This window comes from Lates calcarifer, linkage group LG3 (assembly GCF_001640805.2).
Source record: "Lates calcarifer isolate ASB-BC8 linkage group LG3, TLL_Latcal_v3, whole genome shotgun sequence".
In the NCBI taxonomy this organism is placed as follows: Eukaryota; Metazoa; Chordata; class Actinopteri; family Centropomidae; genus Lates; species Lates calcarifer.
Window position 1 is genome coordinate 15,141,413 of NC_066835.1, and position 16,845 is coordinate 15,158,257.

At 38.5% G+C, this 16,845-nt stretch overlaps 1 long non-coding RNA gene across 1 annotated transcript; it reads right to left on the minus strand.

Annotated features, from left to right (window-relative positions):
• Window positions 1-3,889: 3,889 nt before the first annotated feature.
• LOC108889078 (uncharacterized) lies at window positions 3,890-12,653 on the minus strand. Its single transcript, XR_001961920.2, has 3 exons — window positions 12,511-12,653; window positions 4,335-4,480; window positions 3,890-4,201 (listed from the first exon to the last, which is right to left on the minus strand). It is a non-coding gene; the product is annotated as an uncharacterized LOC108889078 (long non-coding RNA).
• Between the last annotated feature and the right edge of the window lie 4,192 nt (window positions 12,654-16,845).

The following is a 16,845-nucleotide window of genomic DNA, read 5'->3' on the forward strand; positions in this document are numbered from 1 at the left end:
ATCTACAAACTTGTACAGCACATAAATGTTTTTTTACATGAATCAGTGTTCTCCCTTAAGTGTGTGTTGTTTACTGTGAGAGTTCTATCCCCCTCCCCATGTATCACCTTCATACCTCAGTTTCCTGTGCTTTCCTTTGGGTCTTGTAATTATTTCCTTTTAATAAAAGGAAATAATTTCAATAATTAAGGGAGGCCTCCTCAAGTGTCATGAGCTGACTTGTTCACAAGTGAGGTTTCTAATTAAATGAACAGCACTGGCAGCTGTGCTTGCAAACTGAACAGTGAAACTGCAGCACAGGGAGAACCAAAAGTCAGCAGCACATTCAGTCATTATGATTTTCATAAAATTGAATCTTAGTTTTGATATGACATATGTTTGGAACTTTAGTTATTCACTGTATTTACATTCAGTAATAACCTTTCTATATATTCATTTTTATTGTTAGTAATGAGATCTGCCATTTCCAGCTCAAATTGCCTTCACATGCACAAGGGGTTCATAGGAGATAAAACATACATGTGATCCATCATTACTATTTTGATTTTCATTTAATCTGCTGTTGCTACTCTACATTGCAAACATTCAGTCAGTGAAATGCAAGGTGGATTTATTGTGAAGCAGTAACTAGAAATGCAATGTATTTGTCACCAAGACCGGCAGTAACTGTCAATTTTGGCTATTTTTTTGTAAGTAACTCCTTAGCAAGGTAACTAACTTTACTGTGCCCTGCTGTTTGCTGAAAATTACTCATGCAGTGTGCAGCATGACATCAGATTGACTACTTCATTGAAACAACATGAGTTTGTTTAGCTGCACTGTAAGCACATACACCAGTTGCTGCTCTATCGGAAGTAGCTTCACAAGGAATGCTTGCTGTGCGTTTGCCCCTGGTGTCATCAAATCAAACTGTTCTAAAGTCTTAAAAATTGCAGCTTTAAAGAGATCACTCTCTTGCAAAGGAGGCAGTAGGTACATTATAGTCTTGAATTTACAACATGTTTGCAGTGAGTGGATGTCAAGTGTAGCAGGGGAATTCAAGACATTTCTGCCTACTCGCTCATATATGTTCACAATCCAGGTTTGCTATTAAATGTATTTGTTTTTAGTGCACAATAAGTCAAGGGCTTTATCTGGAGGTAGCAAAGTTGTGTAAGTGCTCTCTTTGTCTCCGAGGGTTGCATGACTGAATGTGGCAGACTTTGCAGACAGGAAATCCTTTTTTGCCCTCTCCAACAGAGGGAAAGTCGCCAAAGGTTTTGATGTCCGGAAAAGCCTTCTCACAATTACAGTGAATGAAAATGAAAAGAATTCATTTTTTCTACGGGTCTAGTCTAGGCACTCAACACTTAGTTCTAATTGCCTTGGTGAGCTGGTACTTCCAAGTAAGTGATTGCTGTAGGTGTTAATTTTCTGTAGTTGCTGCCTCCCTTAAAATGTCATTGACGTCACTGGAGTAAAAAAAAAAAAAAAAAGAAGAGGAAAAAAACGGCTAGCCTCAACAATTTCTCACAGACCCTATTCATTCTCACAGACACAAATTAACCGGGCACACATGCACAATCACACACATATAGAGCACATGGAGAGAGAAAGTGAGTGGGCCGATTGCAGTTATTGAATACAATGACAATATGAATGACAGCACTTCAACAGCCTGAGCAAAAAGAGACGTCATTGAACACTGATGGTGAAAAGGGACAGAGGGTGAAAGAGAAAGACAGTGAGAGATTTAATGAATTCTCAAATGCAGGACTGATTCAGATACTACAGTATTAAATATACACCATGATTCAATGTTCAATAAAGATCATAAAATAATCTCTCTGCAGGAACTGTCTCTAAAGCAGAGGATTTTGCATTTTTCACACCCTCTCCAGCCTCTGTCTGCTGATTTGGTTTGATTTTATTTTATACCACTTGTCTGCACAGCAACCTCACTTTTCAGTACAATAATTTAACTGATTTGAAAGAGAACACCAAGTGTGCCTTCATTGTGTGCAGAGGAATAAGGTGTCATCCTCATGATAAATATACCTTTTACTACTGAAACACTGAAAGTTTACTCAAGGAGTTGAATACATTTTATTTGAATGTTTTTTGTTTTTTTACAAAGCCATTTCCACTCTGCTCACTCTGTTTCATTTTAAACAACTTCAATATGCAGTTCCACCAAGTACTCTCCTCATCTTTGCAGTAAGCTTCTGATGGGAGTTGTACTGATCTGACAAAAAGGTACAGAAAATGGTGTTTACAAAGTGAGTGTCTCTGTACAGATGATAGAGAAAGTATCCAGAGGACAAGGAATGCGTATGTGTGCTTGCCTCTCTGCCAAGTTTTATAATGATCATATGCTTGGGGCAACAGACGGATTTTCAATTCTCAGTGAATGACATGGTACCTTTGCAAAGGGCAACAACTGGCATATGAGAATCAAGGACCTTTATCCTTTCTGTCAAATTATTGTCATCACTGCTTTCCAACTGGGCTCGGAGCAGGTATTTCAGTATATGCTGTTTACTCTTTTTCCACAGGAAAAGCAGAACCTAGAAATTTAGAGCTGAAGTAATTCAGGTACATTATGCAGTAGAATAGTCAATGGTGCCTAAAAGCTGGAATAGAGGTACATTTTTTGTTTCAATAATAACCTGAATGGGCCCTATATATTTTCATTAAGACAAAATGCACCTAAAGAAATAAGTATGATTTAACTGCTCTCAATGCACTAGATTAAATTTACTAGACCAAATATCTTACTGGCATCTCTTAATATTGGATGTGCTACGTTAGTATTTGGCTCATAATCCTATGCCTCTATGTTCCTGCGGCCACTATGGGATAGGATCTCTCTTCGAAGGTAATTTCTGTTGCTTTTCTTTCTTAAGCACTGAGGTTTCTTTTAAGAGCTTGGCCTGGGTCAAGAAGCTGTTGTAGACCTTTAAACCCCACTGAGACATTGAATGTGATTGGGCTACACAATAAACTTGATTTAACTTTTAGAAAAGCTAGGAGGAATTTGTTATTCCTCTTTAAAAACTTGAAAGCACTGCTTTTTCGACATATGTTATCAGTAAAACAAGAGAAACAAAGTAAACAAACATTTTTTTTTGACCCCAGAAAGTTCTTGCAGCAAATGGGTTAACAAACAGTTGTCTACACTTCCATGCAGCAACATTAGCATTGATTTGGAGTCTGGTACAATCAAATATTCACTCTCCTTTTATCCTGTGTTTTGCTCTCTACTCTCTGCTGAGCGAAATATCTGGTGCTTTAGCTGCTAAATGATCCATTATGTTCACCAGCTTGTCGCTGATTATCTGCTGTTTGGTGCTAAGAGAGGTAGCATGCACTGGGTTTGCTAAAAACAGCTGCCTGTTGTGGCTCAAATCTGGTTTGATGTAAACACTGAAAGTGAACTCATGCAGTTTCAGGTAGCAAAACCAAAACTAGGTGGAAGATAAGCTTTTAAGATTAGCTCCATTTGCTGCATTAATCCTGATGTCTACCTCCATCAAAAATATTCATTTGGCTCACTGTCCACTGTTCCAGACTTACTTTAAAATCTTACAAGTCTGTTTCTTGTTTTCCAACACTTTGATGCTAGGTCGCCATTTGTGCTTTGCAAATCAGGGCATGTTTGTGCTGTAAGAGATCACTTCTACCACAGAAATGTCTGAACAGTTGGTTGTAAGAGATTGCTTTGAATGGATTTGCCAGGCATTCAAAGTGATTGCACAACTTAAACATGCTTCTCTCAACATAAAAGACTCTGACACTCTATTGAATGTAGAATTATTTTTCTCTCTGTGTGTATTGCCGTTTACTCCTCTCCAGCTGTAAATAAGATCATTGATCCCATTCTTTTTTAATTCAACTTTATTGATAACCCTAAATTATCATTTATCAAAATATTTGTCTTTCACCTATAAATGTTTCATGTCCTTCTGTGTCTTTCATTCACAGAGATGCAGAAGCATGTGACTTAGTCATAGGAACCTGGTGACTCCCCCTGATAGAGGGGAAGATGTTGCTGCAGGGAGATTAGCTTCACACAGGTCTAATGACGCACATCAACCTTAAAAAAAATGCATACTTGGTGAGGCAGAAAGGCAGGTGAACAGCAGGAACATGAAATTCATGCTATGCTGGATTAGTGAAGCTTTCTTCACTTTTCATCCATGCAGGAGGACACGATCGTGGTCTGCAAGCAAAATTATAAAAACTGGATCATTTTCAAATTCCTAATGCAGTAGGTGACATTCTGTGCACGTGTGGAACAGCAAGTTCAAAACAAAGAACTGCAAAAAAACTGAACGTTTATGTCTGATAAATACCTCACTCTTAGAATGACACAAATCCTCCGTCTGCCATTGACCAGGTCAGAGATAAACGCAGGCTGCCAAAGATCTTCTACGTCACTCAGTGAGCACCAGCAACTCTTGATATTTTGAATGACCGCCTACACCTCTGCATGCTATACCTTCTCATAAACACATGCATGTGCGTACAAACATATACTTTGCATTAGCACATGCATACTGTGTTTGACACAGCAGATCAATACTGGAAATAAACATCAAATTGAGAATCATGTTTGTCATCCAATGGGTCATTACTCTTTTCTCTTTCAGATTCCATCATGAATATTCTTCATCAAAATGCAGGGAGCTCCTCTGTGCTGGAACTTTACTGTGAAACATGTTGTCACGGTAACTGAGCCTGACATATGGAGGAACCCTTAGCTTGTGATAGCCGTGTTGCTGTGGTGATGCCTTTCCCCGGAATAAATTAAATGAATTTGACAAGAGGAGTGTGAACTGTGAAGGCAGCAGGGCATTCAAATGAACATTTTAAAACATAAGATTGACTGAATTTCTACAATAGCAAACTGGTTTATTAAACACAATAAGATGAACTGTAAATATAAAACCAAAAAAGGAATAATGTTGCAGAACCAATAATTTATCGTTTTGATTATTTTGATACACTGTTAATCTGGAACTGTATCTGAATATATATTGCAGATGATATAGCTGTGTCCTGCTGTATTCACTTTGCCCCGCTTGCACTTAACTCTCATTCAGTTTAAGTGAATACTTCCTTGGGGTGATGGCACTGTGCAAACATTAATTTTGTAGGATCAACAGGATGTCCTGCATGAAACCGCACACCTCCTGTGTAGATGAGGTCTAAAGAAGGAAGTCAGAAATAGGACCCATGTGCCCCTTTAACTGAAAGGTCAGGATAAGAAATGGGGAAAGCAAAAAGATTGCAGTCCACATGGAAGCTGCATGGGTTTGAAAAAAAAAAAAAAAAAAAAAAAAAAAAAATCAGAAAAAAGGTACAGAGTCTCTGTGGTGTTGTAATTACAATGACTTGCACTGGCCATCAGTGTCTGGTGGAGCCTCAGCTTCCGGTAGCAATTCAATACAGAATACTAATGCTGCAATTAGTGTAACCCAGCAACAGGAAGTTGGTTGCCCTTGAGGAGAGGCGAGAGAATGGAGCTGAATACATAGCTCTGATAGTGACAAGCTCTAGTGGCTGCTGTTAGGTGGCTCATGCTCTCTGCCTAGACCTGAGAGGAAAGCTGGAACACTAGGGCACAGCAGAGGGCTGCACTAACTGAAAAGACTGCAAGGAGGGGAGGTTAAAGGGGCATGTTGAGGTCAAGTGGTACAGGATCATTACAGGTTATCCCTGTGACAACTGACAGAAAAGCTACTTCCAAATGTTCCTGTGTCTTTTGAAATGATGTCCTAGGAGATTCTGACCCATGGCTCTGCATTCAGAATATATAAACTAGCTGTAAGAAAAATTGCAGAACTAGGCTGATTAGTCTTTTGTGTTGTATACCAACTGTTCAGCACTAAACAACAGACAGACACAGTTAGCGACTAGCTAGTGAACACAGTGGGGCATTTACTAGTTAAGACATTTTCCTTCATGCATTGGAACCAAAAACAGAGCTAAAAGAGAATAGAGTGAATACTGGACTTAAATTTATTCATCAGAAACAAAGATTCCAATTGAATGATAATGCTTTTCTTTAACTGCTGAATGTGTAATTAAGCAAGTCTTTGCTAAAAAGTTTGTCAGATCAACTTAAAAGGTGATATGTCAGTGTTGTGTTTACAATGTGCTTCTGCTGTCCCCAAGTGGCAGAGTCATCCAATATTACCATCATTGTCTTTTGGAATACTTATATGAAATGCTATCACCCCAATTTAAAACTTTGCTGAAACATTTTCCTAGCTTGCATACTTCCCCACTAAGTAGCATGTAGTTATCTTTCAGGTAGACAGAAGACATGCACTGGTCTTCTGTGGTATAAAACACCATTAGGAATAACTATCCAGACAACAGCCTGAAGTTATCGGATGGATGCCTGCTAATTGAACTTAATGGTACCATTTGTGACTCTGCAGAGTGCATCAATTCAACCTGCTTGCCCCCTCTCTCACATCAAGTGGAGTTAGACTATACGTGTCCTGCATTCTGATGAACCTGTAGCTATGGAAACTCGTCCTCAAGTGCTAACTTGTTCAATACAACACACTTTGAGCATTGCACAGCACTTTTACTTAAGTGCAGTTTTCCCCTTGACTTGCTTATTGCAGAGGCCTTGCACCCATTATTCCAATGTTGATTGACAATAAAATGATAGACACAGAGTCCATTTTCAACAGTTTGTATACACGGCAGGGTTTTTTTTTTTTTTTCTTTTTTCTTCTGAATGATTAGTCAAACCCATTGACAGCGCTGACATGCTTGAGTCTGTGCCTCCATTCATGTTATGTTTCTGGGCTTGTGGAAAGGAGGAGGACTAAGAAGAGTGAGGTTTGCTAGTTGTCATTCCTCACACTACCAACCCACTGTTGCTTAATTTAAGCTTTATTTTCGCCTTTCAGCGGGATGACAGTAAACACATTTTTTTAGCATATTATTTATTATATCAAACTGTAGGAGGGGGATAACATGAATGGGATGAGATCTGAAATAGAACGAGGTTATACAAGAATTGCAATTCATGACACTTTTTTATAACTTTCATACTTTTACATGTCACCGGCCACCTGTAAATGGATTTTGAATTAAATCAAGAGGTGAGAATAAAATTGGAAACGTGATTGATGCAATGAAAGTATCAGTATCCAGAATTCAATTAAGATGTCTGGCTATGATCCATATTCCTTTTCTCTTTCCTATAGCGTTTACTATGATGATAGATTTTCTTGTTGCCAACAGAGCTGCCAGGTCCACCACAGGTGCCTGAGGGTTGTGATGTCTAGGTGTTGATATGTGGTTCCTGCTGAGGACTAATGAGGGCTGTTGTTCTACATCAGTCATGCTAGTGGCCATGATTACAGCCAGAGACCCTGATTTGCCAAGATTGCACCACAAAAGCAACTAGCTCAGACAAATTGCCCCTCAACTGAGGAACAAAGTCAAAACTCTCCAACTCCAACTGTGTGAGTGTGACAGGCAGTGTAGACCAATGGCATATTAAAACTAGCTGAAGTATTGCAAAAGTTAGTTACTCTAATGCTTTGTGCGCAAAATTAATCTTAAATAAATCACATGCCATCATTAAGTTTGTCAAAACGAGAGTTCTGCTCTGGGTTTTGTTCTAAAGTGGGTGGTAAAACAAAGGTGGGAAGACATCAAATAGAACAGAACATCTATTGTATTTTAGTGGGCTGAGCTGTCAAATGTCTTCCCAGTTAATATCCTTAAAAGTCTGTCAAACTATCACTGATAATTATTTTATACTTTAATTGTAAGTCAAGCATGTTTCAAAACCAAGGCTACAAAGTGCTTTGCAATTACAAAAAAAGGACAGATGAGCATGAGTAAATATTCAAAATAAAGACAAGCAAACATTTGACAAGCATTAAAGAAAATAAAGAAAACTGCATCAGCAAATTGGTTTTGTAGGAAACATAATTGCAACTGTATACATTTTCTGTGAATGTAACAAGAATGTTGTAAATTGAAATTGAAAATTGCAAATACTGCTGACACTGAACTTATTAATAAAATGTTGGGACAATGTACATGTTTTCTTACAAAATATCTGATCTTGCTGTACAGTATGTGTTTGCAGTGGCTACAGCATTACTGAACTTCTTAATTATGTTTAGATACTCAGTGCTTGCTAGGGCTGCATGATCCTGGAAAAAATGAGTTTTTTTTTTTTTGCTTAGAAATGAGATCACAATTCTCTCCCTCAACATGTTTTACCATTCATTTACCCGACACACAAGGAAGCGGAACAGAAAATATAACGGAGCCCAATACAGGACAGGCCATATTTTAAAGAGTATGGTCTAGACCTGCTCTTTATGAAAAGTGTCTTGAGATAACTTCTGTTGTGTCGCTATATAAATAAAATTGGATTGAACTGAATTGAATGTTTGGCTAAGTGGTAGTTGATCGAGCCTGTAATTTCCTTGTGTCTATGGGAGCTTGTCAGGTATGCTAATAAACTGTAAGGTTCTAAGGCTGCCCCCTAAATGTTGACTATTTGATACATTAGTCAGGAGTACCCCGATATGACTCAGAATGTCAGTGGATGAGTTGTTACACTTTTTTCTAGCTGCCTCACAGTTCACACACAGCACTGCAGGAGCAACAGAACAACAGCCTGTAAACTTTACAACCAAATCTTGTCTTAAAATGACCAAACCACAAAGCTAACTTTACAGTTAGATACTTAATGAAAATGGAGGGCAGAACGACAACACGATGCAGGCAGTGTGACTCACTCTGATTCTCTCTGCTCCAGTGTCAGGTGAGTTCTATCTGCCTGCTGACAATTGCATTCCTGCCACAAGAAACCACACATCTAAAATGGAAACTCCCGGTGATAAGTTAAAACTGGCTGACAGAGGGTCTACATTTTGTAGTGGTGACCTGCTGCGGGAATATTACTGCTGCTGCTGCAATATTATAAAGTTGCAGAATACCTGGTTGAGCCAAGAGGGAGAGAGAGAAGCGTTTGTTTTGATGCAGCAGGTGTCTCTGATGAAAACGCAGCAGAATTGTTAATCAGAATTTAGAAATGAGATCGTGTTAGAGCTCTGAATTGAGATCGCGATTTTAAGACGATTAATCGTGCAGCTCGAGTGCTTGCTTTAAGTTAGGATTATAGAAAAGTTGACTGACTTCAAACACAACATGTTTATTCATATTTAAAACAATACCAGCCAAAGTGCTTTTGTTGGATAAATCTATATACACATGGATTATTGCCTCAAAATGCAATCCAGCTAGCAATTACTTAGGCCTAGTGAACCTGTATAGGATCAACAACTCACTCATGTTGGGGCCAAGTTGTGTAAGGCCTTTAAAATAATTACATCGGAATAATACAGGGATGCTATGTAGTCATAGTTAGTGATTGTGCAGCAGAATCTGGAACTAATTGTAAACAGCAGAAATAAAATACTGGACAAACTGATTTGTTGGGAAGATAAACAGGTTGAAACATTTTTGTTCATTTTGTAAGCACAAGCTGGACAATCTTCTTTCAAACTGAGTTCTCTTTCCTTGAGGTTATATAAAAAGACCAGTAATCTTTGCTTCCTCTCTAAGCGCCAAGTTTAAATAAGACACCTATTGTAGGTTTTATCTTAACAAAACATCTTGTGACGCAAGTAGTTCTTTTTTTAAATAGCTGATTTCCAATTGTACTATTTTGAGTTATAGCAGGCTCCATTTTGGATCACAGTGACCTAAAAATACACATCTTGAAAATGAACCATTGGTTGCACATCACCAGTAATTATCTTAAATGCTTGGGAGTGGATTCCAGGAACTATTTTTAGTTGGTGCAACTAATAATTTACCCGCGTAGGGAACCATTTACGATCACAATGCCTCTGCCAAGATGTTCCTGCTTCAGCAGTGTACGCCCAGTGTCTGCTGAGAACACTACTCATGGTTTGCATGGGACTATTTGGAGCTCGCCAGAAATAAAAACTAACACAGAGAGCCTTACACAGGCCCACAGGTGGCACATGCATCAATGATAGGCCCATTGTGGAGACATGGCATGGAGTCATCCTGCCTGTGATGCAACAACCTAGCAACCTATCGGATGATTTGGGCGACAAATTCCATTATGTGAATGAAACTTCATGGGCAATTTACCCTCCCATCTTCAGTATCAAAGACCATTTTCAACACTAGTGGGAGAGATGTCTTTAGCCAAATAGCATGCAATTGACCTTGCCTAATTTGTACATCTTTCCTTCCTGCAGGCGGAGAGCACTTGAGCACTTACATATAGAGAGAGGGGTTGAGTCATTCTTACTGTGGGATGGCTGCTTTCATTCATTCACTTTCTTAGTTCATGCTGGTGCACAAGGAAATCTTAAGGTTAATGGCGTGAGCACTAACAGAAAATACCTCAGCTGCGTCAAGGTAACAGGTGAGTCATAAGTACTTCATGTACAGCTTGATTCACAGCCAGGTAAAATTTGTACAAATGGCATGCAAAACTCAATATATATGCAGATACTGTATTTACTGCATAGAGATGGTATGGATTTTGCAAACTCACATGAGTATTGTCCTCTCTCCCTCTCTTTTTGACCCTCCCCCTCCCTCTTCTCTATCAGGAAATCTGTTTATGGAGCTTCTGCAGATAGGAAACCTGTTTCCATGGGGACTGCTGTCTTTTAGACTGGCTAGACGTGTGTGCGTAAGACAGCTCAGCAGCTCAAAAAGAAAAGTTTTTACTTTGATATACTTAGCCATTGACGCAAGATGAATTGCTGAGAGCAGTTTTCAGATTTCACTCCAATTAATCAATAGCCCACTACAGTGTAATCGCATGACTGCAAGGGGGCTGCAGAGTGGATTTAAGTGCACAAGGTTATGCCAGCTGTTACAGAGGGACAGGAAATACAGTTGGTGTTACAAAACATCCATTCAAGACTATGCAATATACATATTTATCCTTGTTTCTTTGAAAGTAAAGAGTGGATGCATCCATGCTCTGGACCACTGATGCCACATTAGGGTTTGTGAATGCATGCATATAAAAACAAAACAATACTGCTTCTTGCATAGGCAGTGAGGACACAGCTGGCCAGTGTTGCTGCACCTTTCAAAGTGCACAAGAATTGTTTGTTGCAAAACGTTACAGCAGTTTCTCACCAACTTAGAGTCACATTTCATGGTTCTCTGTGGAGTGTCATGAACAGGATGCATGCATAATTTCCATTTTTCAAATGTTGCAAGCATGAAAATATATTTTTAAAATGTTATTATAATCATATTGGAGATTTATGTGCAGGAAATAAAGGAATGCTGCTCCTCACAAGTTAATTAGTCTCTTGGTTTTAGTATAAAAATGACTGCATACTGCCACCCAGTGTAAGCAACAGGTTTGTGGAGAGGTGTGAGAGCATGACTCATAAGTAGCTGGGCTTGAAAAGAGAAACCGGATGTCTTATGATAATTGTCTTTTTATTTAGTTTACAGACTGTGCTGTTAATGAATGTATATTTTCGCAACTCTAAATACATATATTGTGCTCAGCATAACTATACCATGCAGTATAATTTGTAAAGACAACATTAAATGATACAGTGAGTCACTCAGGCTGCAAGATATTGTGCTAATGACTCCAAACAGTGAGGGAGTCCTACTTATTATAATGGCAAAATTAAGGTCTAAATGAACTTGACGTAGTCTTTAACACAGTCAAACCGGGATTTCATGCAGTTAAAGCCTCCTCCATCCCCAGCCCATGACTTTTTCTGCACCAGTGAGTCACTAATTGCATACACCCATCATGAATTACACTGAGGGGGCACAAGGGCCTGAGAATCTATTTAGCACAATACAAATGGAAACACTAAGTGACAGCATTGACCAAAAGATCACTGCTGTCTTTTATATCTTGTGACTAACAATGTTTCAGTTTTGTCAAAAAGGGCAAATGTCAAGAAAACAACAAGCCATTCAGAAAAAAAAAAAAATCTCCAAAGGATTTGTCAGTGTATTATTCATGTCATTTTGATGTAAAATTCTGAGCACTAACCGTTGTGTACAAGGTCATGAGCAAATCGATAAATAAACTGGATAAAATACAATTTACTTACCTCCACAGGCCTCAAATATTATATAACGAACGACACATAAACCTACTATTCAATAAACTCACCATAAACACCATTGACAAAATCATTACATTTCAGCTTCTGAGACTAGCTCTATAAAACTTTGCACACACAGTAACATCCTAATGGCATCATTGTAAGTCTCCAGTGCACTGCTCTTCTAATACCTATGCCAGAGGTGAGCTGTATGCAGAGAGCCCTGAACCAACAGACCCTGACATCAGTTGAACACGTATGAAAATGACGTACAAGCAAGTTATCCTGTGCGTATCATTTACAACATAGTCAAGTGATGACTGAGGAAGTTTGACCTCAAGACTGGCACTGCAGCTTTTTTGACCAAGACCTTCTGCGCAAGTAGACTTTGCTTGCTTACCTGTTAAATCTTTTATGGGTCGAGCTGGCTGCACTGAGCTCATGGAGATGGGTAGAATACCTGAAATGTAGAGTAGAAATGCTGTGAAACAAGTGGCAAGAGGAGAGCTGGATTTTTACTGAGCATATTGCAGATGTTATTAACTTATTTTTAAAGAATTTTTTTTGCAAAAAGCCAAGTATGATATAAAAAATTAATGTTGTCATTTAACGTATTATAGTGCGCTTACCAAACACCAAAAAATAAACTTGTTAATTCAGTTTATTTATAGAGCATTTGTATTGTCGGGATATTTTGTTTTCCCAACACTGAGGTGTTTTAGACACGCATACATCCTCTGGCCCTAAAGTAATAAAACCTAAAGGATGTTCACACCCACACAGGTGTTTTCAATTCTCCTAGCTAATTATCTAAACTTCAGCTCAGGCTGAAGGTGGGTGGTGCTGTACAGGGAGTCCTGTAAGGACCAACAAGTCATCCAACGACTAAATGACTATATATCACCTAGCAGGAGATATGCCACAGAAAAAAATGTTTTAAAAAGTCACTGTTGAAAAATGAATGCCATTACTAGTAGACAAAAACCCCAACTTACCTAGGTTTAAGAAAAGATTTTTGTATGGGTTAGAATGGGTTGGTTTAGAGGACCTTCGGCAACGTGGTTACAATATTAAAAACATGGTTGCAATTTGCTATGTTTATATTCGGTGTTTTAATTGAGCTATTTGTAAGTTTTTCTATCGCTAGCATAACCAAAGTTAACAATCAGCAGCTGTTTACTGACCAGTGTGGAGGAAACTTTGCGAGTTCAGCGTCAAACTTCTTTCCTTTACTCGCAATGAGGTGTCTCCAGTGGTGGAAAGCAACGGCAACGTTTTGCTTGTAGTTCTATCACTTCTTTTCCTCTACTGAAGCTAGCATGCTAATAAGATAGCCACGGTCGTCAGACGTCGCTTTGCAGACAAAGTAGTGACTCGGGGTCAAACAACCTATATGGTCGTTTTTATGGGAGGGCAGTCTCGTGAGGTCACCAAACTCCATGCACCAATGAGAATGACGAGAGTGTCATTTGTCCCGGTTTAGCAGGTGTAGTAATGCCAGTGATAGGGTCAGAGAGATGTCCATCAAACACAACCTGAGTGGAGGGGTCTAATTAGGCCAAATAATTAAAATCACCTGCTTCTGTAGTAAATCCAACAACGTAACTGTGTCATTCATGCTGGTGTTGAATGGGAAAAGGGATTTTGATGAATTTTAGATATAGATAGATAGATAGATAGATAGATAGATAGATAGATAGATAGATAGAAAGCTTTCAATGCAATTTAACCTTGTGCTCTGATCTCAAAATCAAAATGTGTTGCACTATCAGCTGTTACTGCTTAATTAAAACCTCCTCCAGCCAGCGACCTTTTCACACCAGTGACTCACTAATGTAGGCACTCATTATGAACAGTGGAGGGACGGGGACCTCTGAATCTGTTAAGTACAAAACAAAGGGAAAATTCACAGCGCTGTTGAATAAATAGCCTTTTACTTGCTTTATCTATTAGAATGTCAAAGCAATAAGTATGTAATATTGAATTAAGCAAGTCCTCAGTATGTTGATTTTTTCCATTTTAATGTTAAAGAGCTTTAAGCTTTACATTGTCATACAATAGCCTTATTAATTAGTCCTATTTCCTGTATTGCATGGGAAATGATGCTAGTTCAGTTTGTAGACATTGCCATGCCTCCAAGTGGCCTCTGAGGGGTAGTTCGACCTGGAAATGCTTCAGTGTGCAAGCATACTCAAAGTGCAGATTTATGTTAGAGAGGAAATACATATCTGTCTCTTTCCTTTACTTTTATTGTAATATGCATAATGAAGTGCAATGTAGTCAGAAAAAACGGTTGCCCACAATATTAAACTCCAGCACAGAAGCTTTCCAGTTACTTGTCCCAGAGAAAAAATCAGTCATATTCTCCTGAATTTCATAGTATTTTTTTATATATATATTTCATTTTCATTCTCCTCCCTAAAGAAGAAAGCCCCTTTTAAAAAAGATTGGTATGACATATGGGGTAACCTCCATAAAGTGGTATCCTTCTGCTCTGGGATAGGCCACAGGCAGCTCTCTGGGGATTCTGAGAGCAGGCTGACATTTTACTGGATAAGAGAAATGGGTGCATGTGTGTCGAGGGGAATAGGAATAGAGCTTTCCTGTGTAGTTCTTGGATGGACTTAAATAGAATACTAAATAGAATGAATGAAATCTGACAATTATCTCATAAATATAATAAACGTGATAGGTAAACATAAAAGATTGCACAGTGGTTGCTATGGTGTTTGGGACAGTTGCTATAGTTTGGTAACAGGTGGCTGCTATGACATTTTAAATGGTTGCTAGGTGGTTGCTATATTGTTTGGGGTGATTGTATGGTGGTTTTTATGGTGTTTGGGATGGTTCTAATATGATTGGAATATAATGAACAAACATGCATAACATATTAATATAAAATATAAATATATTTTATTTGATTTCATCTGTGTGATATTTATACACAAGTTAAGGATGCAGGGAGAATTTGGCCTCAATAAGGTCCATTTATCTGCCACTTTACATTTTTGCAGGTTCAATAACTCAAATCAGGAACTTTCATTTATCACCAATGTTCTGTCACAGTTTGTCATGAAACCTTACTTAGTCCAATTCAGCCTTTATTAAAATCCAATGAGGGCAGTGTGACTACAACAAAAGCCAAATGAGCAAACTGAGTATAAAAACTATGACAACAGCAGCAGCAGAGACAATCAATAGGGGGAGAAAAAATCTTTAAAAACAACCCCAAAAAAGCCTCCTCATAGCTCACCAGTGAATCAAATGATGCATGTTAACAACTTGCTGACTACTATATTTAAAAACATCAAATATCATTTTCTATGGGGATGGAAAATTACATCAGAAAATTGGATTCATGCTGACCTCATTTCAACCACCTCCACTTTTGAAATCTCACAAACAGTGGCAACAGGTCGGAAGTGTACCATATTACAATATCACCCACTGCTAAACTGAGGCAGGGAGTGAAAAACAGTCCTTTGTTAAGTAGGCTAATAGAAGGATAGACACACACAGGGAGTGGGAAATGAAAGAAACTGGATATCTCTAATGTAGTCTCATTAAAGGAGACATGTGGATCACTGGTGTACTGCACATTACCTTGTCAACATTTTGCATCCTCTGTGAGAGAGTGATCTGTCAAATGTGTTAACGTAGTGAGACAAACATGATGGACGTCACACTAGAAGTACTTCACCCTTCTCATGAGAGGTGTTTTATATTGCAGGAATTGCCCAATATGGTTGTGTAACTCATGAGCAAGCAACCATCCAGAGGAAATGATTCATGAAATATTTAATTGCAAAACAAATTTTACAAAATGAGGCTAAAACACACCAGTGGAAAGTGGGATTATATTATAGAGAAGAACATAGGAGCCAAAATTCCAAAGGTCATGTTTTAAGAAATAAATAAAGCTTGACATAACCACATCACATAATTGAAGACAGGCAATTTTCCAACTCGCCTTACCTGCATGTGTTTTGCCTGCACAAGGAAACTGGAGCAGCTGGAAGAAATCTGAGTCAAGTCTAAACCTCAAAGAAGTCATGAAACTAAGCCTCTAACCGGCCATAAGAATCCACATTGTTGATATAATGGCACAGTTTGATTTGACTAAAACAATGACCAGAAAAACACTGATAAGATGAATGTGGTGCACATAAAAACAGCAACAGCAGGACAAGGAAATTAAGTCAGGATGAATAATGCTGCGTTTTCCTGGAAATTGTAGCCTGAAACTTTTGTGTTTTTGAACAAGAGCCTGCAAGGTCTCTTGAGCTGTATGAGTCAAGCGGAAGCAGGCTCACCCTTTTTCAAAGCAGAGTGAACATTATTCTCAGTTTTTCAATGAAGGTCATCTTAGGCCAACTTAGGTAATGTTTTTTTTTTCTTTTGCTGTTTTTTTCCATCATTTTCATCATATTTTATTCCATCTTACTCACTTTGAGTGTTGTGATTACAAGGTCATATACTATCCATCCATTTTCTTCTGCTTATCTGGGGACAGGTCACATTGGCAGGAGAACAAGAGGGTGTTCCAGACATTCATCTCCTCAGCAACATTTTCCAGCTCCTCCTAGGGGATTCCAAGGTGTCTCCAGGCCAGATGAGATATGTAATCCCATATACTATATTGAACCATTTTGTATAGCAACGCTCAGGATGTGTACATACATTTAAAAAAGCTATTGAGCTATTGCAGGCATTTCAGGCCAGCATCCACTTCCAA